Raw genomic sequence first — 17,731 nt, forward strand, 5'->3', positions numbered from 1 at the left:
AGCTCCGCATTGGTCTCTGTGCTGACAGTGTGGAGCCTGCTTGGGATTCTCTCTCTCTCCCTCTCTCTCTGCCCCTCCCCTATTCTCTCTCTCTCTCTCTTTCCCTCTCTCTCTCTCTCTCTGTCAAAATAAATAAACTTAAAGAAAAAGTTAAGGATTTTGATAGAGAGATAATCCTGGATTATCTAGGTGGGCCCTAAATGTAATCACATGTATCCCTTATAAAAGGGAGGCAGAGGGAGATTGTGCCCACACAAAGAAGACAATGCAAAGACAGAACAGAAGGATATTGGAAGATGGCAACCTTGTAAAGTGGAATGTTGAGGCCACAGTCAAGGGATGCTGGCAGCCCCCGGAAGCCTGAGGCCTACGCAAGGAATGTGTTCTTTCCCAGAGCCTATGGAGGGAGTGCTTGCCAGGCAGGTATCTTGATTTCTACCTAGTGATTTCTGACTTCAAACTTCTCACTTCCAGAACTGGGAGGAAACAAAGTTCTCTTGTTTTAACCCACCAAGTTTGTTACAGCAGCCACAGTTAACTAATGGACCAAGTGTCCAAAATCCTAAAGCAGAGCTATTTGCATAAGGCTGAAAATGAGTTAGTCTGGGCTAGAGGAGCATCTGTAATAGTGCAGGCCATTTATTAAGTAGTTGTGTTAGCCGGTATGTTTTACTTTCAAACTTGACAGCCTTTTATAGTTTATTCATTGAATCACCAAATATTTATTAAGCACCTCCTCTGTGTAGTTGTCATAGATGCAGACATTCATATACAAAGCTGAGTAACATAAGTGCTCAGAATTTAACAGAAGCCCGTTGAGTTTCTTCCTGGGTCCTCTAGTATGAAACCAGAGCCAGCCTGTGCTTCCATGATTTCTCCATCTGCCTCCAGTTGACTGTCTTTCAACCACTGCATGTCTTTAAAAAAAAAAAAAAAAAAAAAAAGCTTTCCACTTCATGGTAGCTAAAAATCTGAGACTTAGCTAAAAATCTGAGGCTTCTTTGAGAAAACAAAGGAAGAAGTGGATGTTGGGAGAATTGCTTGCCTAAAAGGTTCATTTTATAGCCAGGCCTGTCTATCATCTCTTCTTGGGAAGGATGAAAATTAGAACTTAAAGCATTTCCCCTTGTTATATATCCATTGATTGTGGGTCTTCTCCAGGGCTCTGTTCAGTTTTGCCCTAGATCAATGGTGCCCACTTGGAGAAAGCTATGTGTTGGCTGGGTGGCCAACTTCTACAAAATAAGTGTCCATCTGGTTCTTTTCAGTTTAATCTGACAGTATAGAAATGGTTTGTCCATCAATTTCTCATTTATCCACTTTAAAAAATGCTTCTCTTAGTTTGTTAGTTTCCAGCTAGCAGACGCTGGGCCTGTTTTCGGCCGTAGCTGTGTGTATCAAGTGAACTTTTTTTAGTATGGGCAGCATGTGCGTGAAATGGAGAGATGTTTGCTGTGCTGTACTGAATGTGCAGAAATTGGGAATCTGTCGGTGAACTATGGAATATGTCAGCGTGTCTCAATGCATGTAGGTGGTGAAGTGCAGCCACAAATAAGGAAAGTCCGAGTAAACTGTTTATGGCTTCAGCCATTTTCTCATTCACAAGAGTATCACATCAGTATCAGCAGAGCAACACTCATTCCTAGAATGTAGTTGCAGCTTTTCTGTTTTTTTCCCATTTTATTTCCACATCCTGTTTGCTTCTGTTACATGCTTAGCACTTTCTGATGGGACAGCTCTGTGTCAGGAGAAAGGGGAAAGTGTTTCCTCTACCCCTGAAAATTTCTTTGGGCTAGTCTAAATTGACATGAGACAGGGGCGCCTGGGTGGCTCAGTCAGTTGTGTCTGACTCTTGATTGTGGCCCAGGTTGTGATCTCAGGGACCTGTGATCGAGCTCTGCACCGAGGTCTGTGCTAAGTGTGGAGCCTGCTTGGGATTCTTTCTCTCTCTCCCACTGCCCCTCCCCTACCTCTCTCTCCTAAAAAAAAATTGACATAAGAAATTAATGGGAAAAAGTGTAACTTTGTGCTACATATACAAGAGGCTCATAGACTGGTAAAATGAGGTGTATATGCCATCCTGAGCTAAGGAATGGGATAGGGCCTGATGCTTCAAAGGGGAGGAGGGCGATTCACAGGATGGTAAGAAGAAGAGTAGATGTTTAATAATTAGATGCCTGCCCTGCCATGCAGACAGGTCACTCAGATAAAACTTATCTCTGGTAATAACTCTTATTCTGGGAAAGATACTCCATTTATTTATTTTCTTTTTCTTTTTTTTAATGTTTATTTTTGAGAGAGAGAGCGTGTGCTTGTGTGTGAGATGGGAGAGGGGCAGAGGGAGAGAGAGAGGGAGACAGAGGATCTGAAGTGGGCCCTCGCTGACAGCAGAGAGCCTGACATGGGACTTGAACCCATGAACCACCCATGAACCATGAGATCATGACCTGAGCCAAAGTCAGACACTTAACCGACTGAGCCACTCAGGCACCCTCCATTTAGATTCTTCTAGGTGGTTAAGGGAGGGGCAGACGTTTCTCTTGAGCCTTCAGGGTCTCAATTGACTTTAGCTCAGAATAGTCCACATGCCAAAGTGACACATTTTGAGGAGACTTGTTCTGAACGCCCTCAGCCCCGTCCCATGCAGCCTCTTCGTAAATATGTTTTCATGAGACAACCATGATGTAGACCTAAAAGAAATAGGGAGGATGAGAAAGGAGGATATGTGGAACTGATTAACACCGTTGCCAGTCTGGATTTCTGGAAGCAAACAGTGCAGCCTTACTTAGCCAGCTGTTCCGTGCCTTCACGTCCGGGCTGGCAAGGAATAGTTGGGAAAGACAGTGCACGTGTGCACACATGGAGGAGTTAGGTGGAGAGATGTTATCTGGGATACTCCTTTTCCATTCCCCCAGCTCCTGTTCCTCTACTGTCCATAGTTTTTCTGGCAAATGAAGAGCAGAAAACAAAAGACTTACCTTTTAAGTTATGCCACCTACCAATAAACCAAGGGAGCATTGCATTTCAGCCTGGAATGGGATTGTACTATTAGCCCAAATAAAAATGCCAGGAGGCTGTAGGCACCGTGGATTAAAAACAAAGAGCCATCATTAGTGGTAAATCTCTTATTTTTGTGGCATATAATTGTCAGAAGCTGCACTAGGGAACTTCAAAAAGCCAGGGAGCTGTTACTCCCCACCTTGGTGACCTACTTATTTTATTGTGCCCTGAAGCATACCAAGGTTGATTGGTAACGGAGGAGCGACAGCTGATGGGGAAGACAACTCCAGGAATGTTTTAAATCCATCAGGGGGACAACTTTGTTTTGGACTTCAACTGGTGCAGGATTTGAATGATAAAGTGCCATCCTGGTTGGTCTGGGAAAAGGGAGACACACATGATCTCTCTCGTAAAAATATGAGTAAAATCACTTAATTCAGTGACAAAGCCTTTTTGTAACCAAATATATAAGAAAGATTGCTGGCATCAATTCTTTGAACCTGAGGATCCTGGAGTGAGGGTCATATAAAATCAGGCCCCTTTGGTAAATGTCGTTTCCTCCATTAAAAGCCCTAAAATTTGGTGGAGGCCCAATATGGAATTTGTACCCCTTTATTTAACAAGACCACTTAGGCTCAGGCCATGTTGTTGATAAATATTCTCTTTAAATGATTTTTATTAGAAACTTAACTGCCAGATACTTAAACTTAAGACAAAGTAGCCACCAGAATACTGTTCACATCTTGAGTGTGAAAATGCTGTATGATCCATCTGGGTTACCTGGTAAAAAATGTCAAGAAGTTTAAATGAGAACTTGTTTGCTGAACCCTGAACCTTAATGCATAGATATCCTGCTAAACCTTTAAAACAGCAACAGAACACAGCAGATCCAAAGTGTTAAATAAGAAAAAAACAAAAGCAAAAAAAAACACAACAAACTTCTGATGAATCTGTTCAAATCAAAATTGAATCTCTATATAGTTCTCTAAAGAAATATTTTTGAAAATGAACCTAACCGCAGGGGGTATTTTATTCACATTGAGTCCCTTAGCAGTAGTGTTTCTGAGTTTCCCTGGTGGTAAGAAGTTTTCCTACTTTAGTATTTTGTCTCCTCTGTTCTAAAATTCCACTCTGTACCAGGAAGAATGTAGCAGTCAGCTCATATAACACCTAAATTCTTTATAAACATCCTCTCAGAGCAAGGCTGATTTCATGTGCATTTTACAAGTGTATGTGTGTGCTTTGAATATGTTTGTAAATGCATGCAGATAAATTGAAAGAGCAAAGTTCATTCCCAAAATTAAAAGAAAAAAAATTATGGCACTATTTTCAGCGTGAAGCTTCCTGTTCAGTCATCATGTTATGTGCTGACCTTCCTCCACAGACATGGCAATTTTGCGGCAAGGCCAAGACTGAATTGGACCCATTATGCAGATGATGCAGGATATGCATAATTACAAACACAGAAATTTTTTCATTTCCAGAGCATTTGTTCCACAGCCCAAGAAAAACACTAATATTCCCTTGTGCTTCAAATGTCTTCCCCAAAAGCTTGGGCTAAGGCCTTCCCATTGTGTCTGAGGAAGCTAATTATCTGGGGCCAGAGAAAGAGCCACTTGTTTGGGGGGAAAGACCAGAGATGATGTCAGCCACTTAAGAGGGAGGCAGGGGTGACAGCTGAGAGACTTAATCCTGAAGAAGACTAGCCCAGTGGTTAATTTCTATTATACTTTTTATTCTAGCTACTGAGGGTGAGTTGGTGGGTGGGGGTGGAATAAGATCCCAACCATTTGGTGACTGTGTAGCCAAGGCCCATTGCTTTTGGTATGCATATGTATTTCCCTCTTCAACAGAGGAGGTTTTATTTTCTTTTAATACCTTAAATATTCTCTGCTTTTAAGAATAATTAATGACCTTTCCGGACTCCATCTCAGACAGTGATATACTGAGGAATGGATTCTAACAAAGCCCTTCTTCCTTGGGGCCTGATGCCCTCTGCCCCTGCCCACTGGGCACCACTCTGCTATAATCACTACCTCTTCTGCTGTTCCTGACAAGCTCATTACTGCTCTTGCTGTTCCCTTGGCCCCCAGAACTCTTCTATGTTTTCAACTCAGAGCTCTGCTCAAGCATCATTTCCTCCTGCTCCCACCCCACCCCCCAACTTTTTCCTGCATTAAATGTCTTTACAGCCCATGTTTTTACCTGAAATTAGGTTATAAGTTTGTTTATTGTCTCTTCCTCACTAGGGGAAAGAGACTATCTCATTTACTCTCAATAGTATAATATGGAGCATGGAACTTAGTAGGTACTCACTTAGTATTTGTTGGATTAATGAATGAAAGATGTATATGAAACATACTGCAGAATGACTGACTCCCATTTATGGAGTGAATGAGCTATTAGGTGGAAGTTGAGGCATGGCTTCCTCTGTGAAGTATGTATATTTTTTAACAAACTAGGCAAAGAAAATAGGCCAACCTCTTCCCTATCATGTCACCAGCTGACTATCATCAGTTTTGATTTCCCATCATTATACACAGAGTGCACACACGCAGATTCATATACCTGGCACACAGATACACATGCAACTATACATATACACACATAGTGTATGTGTGTAACATATGCACTTACATATACATGCATATATAATATAGGCATAACATATGTACATATGATACATATATTTATACAAACACACACATATTTTTCCCCCTGGGAGCTACCTTAAAAAGTGCAGTTAAACCTGTCCATTATATTTTTGTCATATTTGAAACTACTACCATCATGCCATGTGGGCAGGGGAGAGGATCTCTTGAAAATTACTTCCAGTTATGTAAAATGGGCCTTAAAATATTTTATTAAAGCTACAATATTCTCCTCAGCCAAAGAATGTGCTAACTCACCCAGGGGGTCCTTGTGGCCTATCTCACCCTCAGCGTGGGACATAAAACACAATAAACTGCCCAAGCATGCATTAATTAACTAGTTTATTCATGCAAAAAATATTTAGGTGCTGGGAATGCAATTATGAGAAAGTTGGCCATAGCCCCTGCTCTCCCCATGCTGAGGTTACCTAATGGTTGGGCAGTCTGTTACTAGTAAAGCCTTCTGGGGTAAGCAAGGGCCCTCTGAACCAGTCCTGGGACCAGCTGTTTGTATTGCCAACTATGAACTAGCAGGGGAGCCACAAATGAAGAATGGAATTAGATCTATTTTGTATTCATGGATGGGCATGTTTATAGCATTGGAAAAATCACACAGCCCTAGTGAGTAGATACCAAAGTATAAAATAAAGGGTATGATATCAAAATATACATAAGTATTTAAATTTTAATCTATTTAGGATCCCAAAGGATAAAAACAAAAATTTTGTCTTTGCTGTATTAATTGTTTTAACTGACAACTTATCAGTTTATTGTTTATTCAACCAATGGTGTTTTGAATTCCCACTCTGTGGCAGTCACTGTTCAGGGCACTGGGGATACAGTGGAATATTCCTGCCCCATAGAACATACTTTGTGCTGGAGAAGACGTACCAGAAACACAATAAAGGTGTAGATACAGTGTCAGTGTGTGAGACAGTGGTTAGCAGGAAGGAGAGACACATGAGGGAAAGAAAGAATAGAGTAGGGAGGATGTGAAATTTTACATAAGATCAGGAGGTGACTCTGAGCAGCAACTTTTGGGTAAAGACATGTGGGAGGCAAGGAGTGAGCCTTGCAGAAATTGGGGAAGGAGCTGTCCAGGTGAAAGTAACCGCACATGACAAGCCTCTGATGGGTGTCTGTCTGTGTTGGTGGTATGTGACTGGAGTGGAGGGACATGGGGAGAAGCGAAGGGGATGAGGCGGACAGGTCATGAGGAATCAGACCATGTATGTGCTTGGAGGGCATGGGGAGGACCTTGACTTTTGCTGTGGGTAAGATGGGAAGCCATCAGAGGGTTTTGAGCAGAGGTGTGATAAGGTCTGACTTCGATTTGAACAGGTAATTCTATTAAAGCTATGTGGCTGCTCTGTTGAGAAGACCAAGAAGAGGAAGACACTTGGGGAAGCGGGGTGACCAAGTGGGAGGCCCCTGTAACTATCCAGAAAGGGATGGTTGTTCCCTGAAAGAGACATGTGGGAAAACAACTTCCAAAGGCCAAAGGAGCCCTAAGGCCAGAGACAAAGGCTGATAGGTCCGGTTTGACAACAAATGGTTTATTAAAGGGACTTAGGGACAGAGGCAGGTCTTGGGCAGCTACAAGCTGAGTAGATCTCTGTGACCCCACCTCCTATAAGACCTTCTTTCATAGCCCTACAGGCTGGGGAGTCATGCTGGTGGACCACCCCGGAGGGACCGGAGGGACCGTTGGGGAGTAGTTGTGTGTCACAGTCCTATCTCCTGAGCTGATTGAGGACTTCATGCCCCAAGGGTGCACTTAAGTGAGGTTAGATGAGAAAGAATGTTGGGAGAAGGGGGCTGCACTCAGGAAGGCTTCAGGTCATCACCCTCGAGTCTGGGTCACACAGCAGTGTGTTCGGCCTGTGGTAGCTTGGAGATGGTGGGAAGTGATTGGATTTCAGATGTATTTTGAAGGGAGGACTAGCAGAAGCTGTGGTGGACGAGTTGTGAGACGAATCAAGGGTGGCTCAAGATTTCATTCTGAGCACCTAGGAGGATGAAGGAGCCCATGTGGAGAGGGTAACAGGAACTTGGTTTCCAGTAGGTAAGGTTAGAGACCTAAGTGGAGATTTCAAGTAGATTTGGACATAAGTTTATATCTGGATGTAATAACTACCACTTGACCCTCTTTCAGCGCTTCCTTTGTGCCAAGCACTTTTCCAAGCGCTTCATCAATATTAACCTAATCCCCCTGTGAAGTGGGTACAACTTTAAGCTCCATTTGCACAGGTGAAAACCCAGCAGAACAGGTGGATTAAGTAACTTGCCTCCGGCTGCAGGGCTGGATACCGAACAAGACAGGCAGTCTGGATCCAGGGGCCTTGTACCTAATCTCGTAGGAAAGGAAGAGACAGTTTCTATCCTTTTTTCACCTTATTCTTTGCTGGATGGCTGTGGCTGTGAAGAGACCTGCTGACAGCACTGTCTGGCCCAGGTATCAAAGGCCTGGCGCCCGGGAGAAAAATCAGCCCCAGGCTCCACACTTCAACATTTCAACTAATCTTGTGGCCTGAGGACACTCGCTTCAGAGCCCAAGTAAAGTGATTCATCCAAGATTTCTAAGTTGATAGATGAATAGTATTAGAGCAAATGAGAACAGTGTGTGAGGTGTAGGGATTTTGCCTCTCCCAGCTGTGTTATTCCTAGCTTCTCTTTCAGGGGAAGTACTGCAAGTTTTATCCAACAAATGTAAAACGCCAGTGTGAAAATACGAGTAATTAAAATAGCTTTCTTTCACAGCATTAGAGTCTTTTGATATGTGGTTTTAATAAGCTTTATTATTGAATAAATATAAAGGAACATATTTATTTATTTTTTAACGTTTATTTATTTTTTTGGGACAGAGAGAGACAGAGCATGAACGGGGGAGGGGCAGAGAGAGAGGGAGACACAGAATCAGAAACAGGCTCCAGGCTCTGAGCCATCAGCCCAGAGCCCGACGTGGGGCTCGAACTCACAGACCGCGAGATCGTGACCTGGCTGAAGTCGGCCGCTTAACCGACTGCGCCACCCAGGCGCCCCTAAAGGAACATATTTAAAATGTATATTAAATTATAAAGAACAGCAGTACAACCCCATCACCCAATTTAATAAATAGAATATTGTCATCACCCACAAGCCCTCAGGTTTTCCTACTGATCATATCTTCTTTCTTCCAGACATCCCATCCCTCCCTCCTATATCACCACCTTCCTGGGGTTTGTGATATTAACTACATTATTTTTCTTAACAGTTCTCCTGCCTACACATGCATCAAGAATGATGTAATTTAATTTCACTTCTTTTTGAACCTGTGTAAATGGAATAATACTGTATGTATTATTTCATAGCTTGCTCCTTCAACACATTATTTGTGACATTTTCCCATATCATTACCTGCAGCAATAGTTCCTTTGGTTTTTATTGCTGTGTATTCCATTATGCTGATATACCACAATTCACTTATCCATTGTATTACAGTTTGTTATTTGCCTTGTTTCTAGTTTTTTGCACTTAAGAATGTCCTTCTATGAGCATCCTTTTTGTTTTTGTTTTTCTGTGAGCATTCTTTTTTTTTTCTAATGTTTATTTTTTCAGGGAGAGAGAGAGAGAGAGAGAGCAGGGGAAGGGCAGTGAGAGAGGGAGACACAGAATCCAAAGCCAATTCCAAACTCTGAGCTGAACTCACGAACCTTGAGGACATGACCTGAGCCAAAGTTGAAAGCTCAACCAACTAAGCCACCCAGGTGCCCCTCTGTGAGCATTCTAAACATACAACCTGTGAACATGTGTAAGCGTTTCTCTTGAATTAAAAAGTCAGAGGAGAATTGCTGTGCTGTAGGCTGAGTTTATCCTCAACTTTCTCACTTAGCACCAAGGCGTTTTCTAAGGTGGTTCCAGTTTACTCTTATCAGCCATATATAAGATACTGTGTCTGCACTTCTTTGCCTGCACTTGGGATTGTCGTATTTCTCTATTTTAGTCAGGGAGATAGGGAAGGGGGAAGAGTAATGGACTCTCATGTGGTTTTAATTTGCATTTTCTAGATTATTAATGAGACTGAACTTTAGTTTTTGCCATCTGAATTTTTTTTTTCTTTCATAAAAGTCCAGGTATATTCTTGTTGAGGTCTCTCCCCTTTTGTTGCTGATGTCTAGGACTTCCTTGCAGATATGATGCATGGCAGATCTCTCTAACACATGGATGTAGAATAAATTGGATGGTCTTTTCATCTCTTTAGGGTGCCTTTTGTAAAAAGTTCTTAATTTTAATGATATGAAATTTGTTTTTCTTTTATGGTTGGTGTTTTCTGTGTCTTGGTAGAGGAAATCTTTCCTTACCCTGAAGTTGTGAGCATATTTGGGTATATTTCTTCTAAAATATTTCTTGTGGAGCCTTTTATACTTTGATATTAAATCCACCTAGAATTGATTTTTCCATTTGGTGTGAAGTAGGAGTCTAATTTCAATTTTTTCTATATAGTATTTTACCATTATTTCTATTATCATTTTATTCATTTTAAATGTATATTATTAACATTCTGTTTTGTTCACATCTAAATAGTGTGATTCTGCTTATTAATACAAGGAAAAAAATACGTAAGGTTTTTGATTGAGAATTAACATCTTTACACACTAACTTTTTAAACCCTAGTATAATATCTCTTTCCAGTTATTTAGATCTTCTGTACAATCTGTTAATAAACCTTAAAAGTATCTTCTCTGAGACCTTGTGCATATTTTGTTAAATTTATTACTATATAGATATTTTTTGTTGCTATTATGCATTTTTTTTAACATATATTTTATTTTTGAAAGACAGAACACAAGCAGGGGAGGGGTAGACAGAGAGGGGGACACAGAATCCAAAGCAGGCTCCAGGCTCCGAGCTGTCAGCACACAGCCTGATGCGGGTCTCAAACCCATGAACTGTGAGATCATGACCTGAGCCGAAGTTGGACTCTTAACCAACTGAGCCACTCAGGTGCCCCTGTTGCTATTATAAATGTTATCTTGTTTTAAGATTAATTTTCTATATATTCTTTGTTACTTTTCAGAAATGCAATCACTTGTATATATATTTAAAAACAAATACTGTGCTAAATTTATTAATTTGATAATTTATTAGGGTTTTTTTACATTTTATGTACACAAAAATATCATCTGCAAAGAACGAGTTTTGTTGTTTTCACTCTCTTTTACTTCCTGCCTTACTGTGCAGGTTCTGACCACAAATAGGATGTTGAGCAGAAGTGGGAGTAATGGGTGCCCGTCATCTTGATGAGGATCTCCGAGGGAAAGTTCTCCCTTGCATGGTGTTTGCCGTAGGGGTTTGGGGTTAGCTCTATTAGGTTTAGGGAGCTTCTTCTGTTTCTAGTTTGCCAAAAATTACTACCATGAAAAGATACTAGAATTTATTCAGTGCTTTCTCTGTATGCATTATGATGATAATATGTTTTTTATTCCTTTAATGTATTATTATGGTGAATTATATTAACTGATCCAGTAATGTTAACCCACACATTATCAGCAGAGTGACATTACCTCCAATGGGGCTAAAAATAGTTCTTTGGGGGGGGGGGAGAAATCTTATTCTTTTTATATGTACAGCTTAGCTATATATACAGTACATGATAGAAATACAACATATCTTCCGTGTTAAAATTTAAGAGGCAATTGATACATTGGACTTCATCAAAATTAAAACTTTTGCTTTGTGAAAGTCCCTGTTAAGAGGATAAAGAGAGAAGCTATAGACTGTGACAAGATATTTGCAAACTACATATCCAACAAAGGACTGGTATCTAGAATATATAAAGAAAACTTAAAACTCAGTAGTGAAAAAACCAAGCAATCTAATTAGAAAATGAGCAACAGATATTAAACATATTTTTCACTGAAGAGGATATATAGCTGGCAGACAAGTATCTGAAAAGGCATTCAGTATCGTTACCAATAGTGAAATGCAAATAAAATGAGTTATTGCTATACACGTATCAGATGACTTAAAATAAAAATAGTGGTAATATTAAATGCTAGTGAGTATTCAGAGAAATTAATTGCATGTTTAGTTTAATAAGGAACTGTCAAACTGTTTTCCAAAGTCATAGTTACAGTTTACATTCTCACCAGCAATGCATGAGTGATCTACTGTATGACCCAGCAGTTGTACTCTGGGACATTTATCCTAGAGAAATGGAAACTTAGGTTCATACAAAAACCTCTCCATGAATATTCAAAGCACTGTTATTCATAATAACTAAGAACCAGAAACAGCCCAGATGTTCTTTGACAGGTGTAAACTAACTGTGCTTAGTCCATTCCATGAAACACTACTCAGCAATCAAAAGGAATGAAGTATCAATACATTCAACACCTTGAATGAATCTCAGAGGCATTATGATGAATGATAAAAGCCCATCATAAAAGGTTACATACTGCATGATTCCATTTATATAGCATTCTTGAAATGACAAAATTATAGAAATGAAAAACAAATTAGTGGTTGCCTGGGGTTAGGAACAGGGCATGACAGGAAGAAATAGAAATGAATATAAAAGGCAACATTCCTTGTGGTGATGGCACTGTTCTGCATCCTGACTGTGGCTGTGTATACACAACCTATTATACACTGATAACATTACATAGAACTAAATACACACATAAGTACATGTAAAATTGGGCACATCTGAGTAAGGTCAGTAGATTGTATTAATATCAAGTTCCTGGTCATGTTATTCTACTGGAGAGGAGGGGATTCAAGGGAGAGGATGATTGGGGAAGAAACCTGCTAGTGGGGCAGTAATGAAAAAAAGTTGAGAAATACCATGTTAAATAAACTAAACTCGTATTAACTGGATAAATCCAATTTAGTCATGATGTAATTCTCCTTTTCATTGATCTCTAGATTCTCTTTGATGATAATTTATTTGAGATTCTTATATCTATGTCCATGATTGAGGTTGACCTATAATTCTCATTTTGGAGAATAGAAGTATAAATGCAATGTACTTTGTCAGGTTTTGATGTCAGGAAGTTCTGACCTCATAAAATGACTTGATGGGTGGTCTCTTGTTTTTTCTGAAAAAATTTTTTTCCTTTAAAGTTTGATAGAACTGTTCAGTAAAACTATCTGGTCTTACATTTTCCTTATGGGAAGATTTTAAGAATTCCCTTTATTTGATGATTATTGGACAAGTCAGGTTTTTAACTTTCTTCTTGGATCAGTTTTGAAGTTATACTTTTTTAAAACTTCTGTAGTTCTTTTTTCAAATATGTTGGCATAAAGACATTCATTATTTCCCTCTCATTGCCTTCTAGATATATACAGCATGTATAATTATGTACCCTTTTTCATTCTTAAGGTTATTTGTGCTTTCTTTTTTCTTGATTTTCCTAACAATTTTCCAATTCTATTACATAATCTTCTTAAAGAATTTTTACCTATGTGCTTTTTAATTTCGATAACTTCTGCTTCTATGATTATTATTTCCTTTCTAGTATTCTCTGATTTATTTTGCAGCCCTTTCTGTAACTTGATAAGTTAGAAGCTTATTGTATTAAATTTCAGTTCTTCTTTTCTAATATAAGCAATGCACCTGTCCCTGATAATACTGCTTACCTGCATTCTTTCTTTTTTAAAATTTTTAATGTTTATTTAGTTTTGAAAGAGAGAGAGAGACAGAATGTGAGTGGGGGAGGGGCTGAGAGAGAGGGAGACACAGAATCAGAAGCAGGCTTCAGGCTCTGAGCTGTCAGCACAGAGCCAGACGCGGGGCTCAAACTCACAAACGGTGAGATCATAACCTAAGCCAAAGTCAGACACTTAACCAAATGAGCCACCTAGGCACCCCTGCTTACCTGTATTCTTAAAGTTTTTACATATACTATTTTCATTTTTGTTTGGTTCTGGATATTTTCTAATATTCATTAATATTTCTTGTTTGACCAACAATTCATTTAAAAGTATGTTTCTTAGTTTCTGAATTTTTCAAATTGTCTTCTATCTAGTTTTGGTAAGTAGATGCTAGTTATATCTAGATAACTGGTTTGGATAACTAGAGACATCATTGTATTGTGATCAGTGTTCATGGTCTATTTGATACCACTTTTTGGTATTTGTTAAAACCTGCTTCATGTCCTAGCATCTGGTCACTTGCCATAAGAGTTTTAGGTGTGGATTATGAAGAATATGCATTCTTCACCTGTTGGTCTATGTATGACCATTAGATCAGCTTGTTCATTTTGTTGTTTATATCTTCTCTTTCCTTGGTAATTCTTCTCCCTCTTTGATCTATCACTTACTGAGAGAGGTGTAATTAAAAATCTCCCATTATGATGATGGACATTTCTTGCTTTCTGCACTTCTGTCAGTTTTTGTATTAATAATTTTGAGGCTAAGTTATTAAATATATACCAACTTAGAATTATTATTATCATATATTTCTGATGAATTAAAACATATAGTAATTTTGTTGTAACCCTTTCTAATAATGCTTTTACTTTAAAGTCTATTTATAGGCAACAATATATCAGGGTTTTTTTTCATTAATATTTTGTCTTATATGGATTTTTTATCCCTTTACTTTTATTATTGTTGAATCTTCGTATTTTTTTTAAGTTTATTTATTGTTGGGAGAGAGTGAGCATGAGTGGGGGAGGGGCTGAAAGAGAGGAGACAGAGAATCCTAAGTATGCTCCACACTGTCAGCAGAGTTTTATGTGGGGCCTGAACTCATGAACTGCGAGATCATGACTAAGCCGAAATCAAGAGTCGGACACATAACCGGCTGAGCCACCCAGGTGCTCCAAATCTTTGTATTTTAGATGTGTCTTTTGTGAACAGCATGTTGGATTTCATTTGATTTTTCAGTTTGATAGTCTTTTTCTTTTAACTGGAAATTTTAGTCCATTTATGTTTATTATCAAGTACTGATATAGTTTATTTCTATAATCATATGTTTATTTTTCTTTTCTTTCCTTCTTTTACATTAATTGTAGTTTGTAGTTTTTGTTTATCTAATTGTCTTTATTTTTCCCTTGCTCTCTGAACATCTCCTCACTGAATAAACAGTCCTATTTGGTCATTTTCTGTCAGCTTATTGAAGCATTGGCTTCTCTTGTTGAGAAGATGGTAGTCAGTCTAATCATCATTCCTTTGAAAGTAGTCTTATTTAAGATCGTCTCTTTGTTGTTGGTCTTGTATAGTTTCGATGTCTATTTGCACAGTTATTTTTGGTTACCCTGCTTGAGATACCATGAGATTTCTAATCTGACGAAAAAATCTTTCATAAATTCTGGAAATTCTCAGCCAGTGTTTTTTTTTGTTGTTGTTGTTGTTGTTGTTGTTTTTAATATTGTCTCTCATTCTCTCCCTCTTCTCCTTAGGAATTCAGGTTAGATAGTTACCTATGAGCTTTTACCACTCTGTCCAACATGGGGCGCAAACTCACAACCTGAAGATCAAGAGTTGCACATTCTACCAACTAAGCCAGGCGCCCCTCCCATGTGTTTTAATCTCTCATGTTTTCATCTCTGTCTCTCTATGCTATCTAGATAATTTTGTATTTACGGTAGTAGTTTTCTTCTCCAGAAGCTCATTTAGTTCTTTTTAAATTCTGTGTCTTCTTTTCTAATATTTTCATTTTCTTTCATATTTTCTTGTTTCCTTAAACATATTAAACATACTTATATTTCCTGCTAAGTAATTCTAGTGTCTGAATTCTTTGCAGGTCTGATTCTGGCTTCCCCCCATCCCTGGCCCCCTTGCTGGCTCTGGTTTGTGTTTATGGTAACTTGATTTCTTATGTATTTCATGGCTTATTTATTTTTATTTTTTATTTTATTACCATGTGTAACTAAGGAACATTCTGTCTGGGAAGGCTGGCTTTGAGGTATCTTCCTCCAGAAAGGATTAGTATTTGCTTTTCCCAGGTGCCCGAGGCCACTACCAACCTGGAAATACTTCAGCTATGTTCTCAGACTGGAAGGTTTTCAGACCACACAAGTAGTTTCAGCCGTAAGCCCCTATGTAGGACAGCTTATAGTTATAAATTCTTAGGAGATTTCTTTTCTCTACCCTGCACCCAGGCTTAAGGCAGACAATTTTCCTTGCTGTCCTTAGCTTGGGGGTGGGGCTTATTGCTAATTTACCCTTTAATTGAGCCCTTTTAGGAATTCAAGCTTCAGGCATCACATCTTCTGTCAGATTTCCCGTCTTGGGTTAGCCCTAGGTTGTTTTCCTTCTTTGCCTTCTTCACAAGACCTTTAAAAAACTCAAACTCAGAAGTCTCCTTGGTTTGTTCAAAAGCCTCGGGGTCTGAAAATCAGGATGAGTGCTCTGTTTACCATTCTGGATTCCAGCTTGAACTTGGCCTCTGATAATTCTTTCTTGCTCACCCTCTAATATATTTTAAATAATGTTATTATGTTTTATTTAATTTTTTTCCACAGTAAGGTGTCTAATCCATTATATTGTAGGAAATAGCAGTCCTATAATAAGCCTTTACAAGTTCAGTTTTGCTTTGGGCTGTTTGATTGTTTATTTTGTTCTTCTTTATCAGTTTGATTTTTTTCTATGTTTGTGTAGGAGTTTTATAGGTACAAGTTTAGTTTTAACAGTCTGTACTTAGCATAGACTGTTATGAGTGCTTCTCATAGACTGTTATGAGTGTTTCTGGTGCTTCTGTTGATAAAACCAACAAATATTGAGTACCTATTCACACCAGACAGTATTCTAGGAATGGGGATGCAGAAGTGAGTAAAATGGACCAAAATCCCTGCCGCCCCAACCCCATCCCCAAGAAGCTTGGATTCTAGTGGGGAAGACCCTGCATTATGTAGTACATTAGATGGTGATAATACTAAGGAGAAATGAAGGAGAGAAGGGACTTTGCATTTTTGGAGAGAATAGCTCAGGAATACCTTACTGGGAGGGTAATATTTTTAAAGAATAGGGGGTGTGAGCCATGAGCACTCCAGACAGAGAAAAGACCTTCATGTCTTATAAATGTCTAAGAGAATATGGAATGAAAATTCTCCGTGGTTTCATATTTGTTCTATGTCACATATATTGCTATTTATTATTTTTTCCCTCCTAAATCTCAATTTTCTCTTTACCCAAATTTCTCTGAACCCAACTCTCAGTAATTTTGATTCTCTAGCTAGGAGAACTGACTGTTTTTAAAATTTTTATTGTAGTTTATTAATTTTGAGAGAAAGAGCACATGCATGTGCGCAGGGCAAGGGCAGAGGGAGAGAGAGAGAGAAAGAGGGAGAGAGAATCCCAACAGGCTTCGAGCTGCCAGCGCAGAACTCCACGCATGGTCTGAACCCACAAACCATGAGGTCATGGCCTGAGCAGAGAGCAAGAGTTAGATGCTCAACCAACTGAGCCACCCAGACACCCGTAGGAGAACTGACCCTTCTTGAACGAGCTCTTTAACCTCTTTTGAGGTGGTTTCCCCTTGCGTCAGATGAGACCAGTGCCTGTCTCTCAGGATTGATAGTGAAGTGAAGTAACATTTGTATAAGTGTCTGACATTTCATTAGTACTCAAGAAATGCTAGTTCTTTTTCTTTTGTTTTTCCTTCCCTGTCCACACTGCTTTCAGCACTTGTTTTTAGTACTTATCAATTAATTTGCAGTAAGATTCTCATGCAATTCCATGGAGAAACCGTGTGGTAGGCAATTAACTGAAGACAAATAAACGTTAGAAAACTTCATTTTAAAAAAAGAAACTTTCCAAAGTGGTTTTGAAAGGCTGAGTTTGCTGCTCAGCGTTCAGGAGATAAAGTCAAGCCCTGTGCATTCCTCCCTTGAAGTTTGTTCATTGTATTGCAGATCAGCAGCCCCAGGAAATCTCAGTTTGTATATGTAACTGTCTGCAGAATCTCCAGTTACAGTGAGACTCCAGAGGCATATCACCTTCCTATGCGAGTACATATATATTCACCTATCTTCTCTTAGCCATTAACCTAACCTAGCTGTAATTTTGCAGTATATTTTGGGGAGTTGGCATACCACTAAAAATGGATTCATGAAGTTTTCGTTTGAATGAAACAAATCTAAGTTTAGAAATAA

At 39.1% G+C, this 17,731-nt stretch overlaps 1 protein-coding gene across 5 annotated transcripts in view; it reads left to right on the forward strand.

The window, feature by feature from the left end:
• The window catches only part of STON2 (stonin 2), a 153,798-nt gene that overhangs the window by 42,800 nt on the left and 93,267 nt on the right, over positions 1-17,731 (forward strand). The gene's annotated exons all lie outside the window — the stretch shown is intronic.

Source organism: Puma concolor, chromosome B3, assembly GCF_028749965.1.
Source record: "Puma concolor isolate L17-30 chromosome B3, mPumCon1.1.hap2, whole genome shotgun sequence".
In the NCBI taxonomy this organism is placed as follows: domain Eukaryota; kingdom Metazoa; phylum Chordata; class Mammalia; order Carnivora; family Felidae; genus Puma; species Puma concolor.